Source organism: Theobroma umbraticum, unplaced genomic scaffold, assembly GCF_002168275.2.
Source record: "Theobroma umbraticum cultivar Fairchild unplaced genomic scaffold, ASM216827v3 scaffold_12.0, whole genome shotgun sequence".
In the NCBI taxonomy this organism is placed as follows: domain Eukaryota; kingdom Viridiplantae; phylum Streptophyta; class Magnoliopsida; order Malvales; family Malvaceae; genus Theobroma; species Theobroma umbraticum.
Genome location: NW_018397272.1, coordinates 1824220 through 1824687, shown reverse-complemented (window position 1 = coordinate 1824687; position 468 = coordinate 1824220).

Sequence of the window (468 nt, the reverse complement as noted above, 5' to 3'; positions counted from 1 at the left end):
TCTCCACAAGCTCGGGTTGAAAGGGAAACGAACATGGAGAAAGCTTCTCCAAACTGAGTTTACTATTTGCTACACAATCAAAACAACAATATTCAACTGTTTATTCTCCACTATAATAACTCAAAACTAAAGCTCTTACCTTCACCATGAATTCCCTAACTCCAAATCAATGCTAAGGAGCTCAAATCTCTTACGAGGAAGCTTTAAATGTAATGGGTTTTAAAGAAAAGGATGATAGATCCATATTTCCTCAAAAATGGTGGAATGTGCAATGTTGGCCGGTTGCTTGTTTCTTATTCCTTCCTTCTTATAATTTTTCAGCACCCATTTAATGTTATGAAGTTTAAATTCATAGTGGAGGATTTCGAGAAGCTCGGGTTTTCACTTGGAGAAGAAAAGAATTAGAAAAGTCTTGCAAAAAAAGCATTTCCTTTCCTTAATGTTAATACCAATGAAGTCAAGATAAGC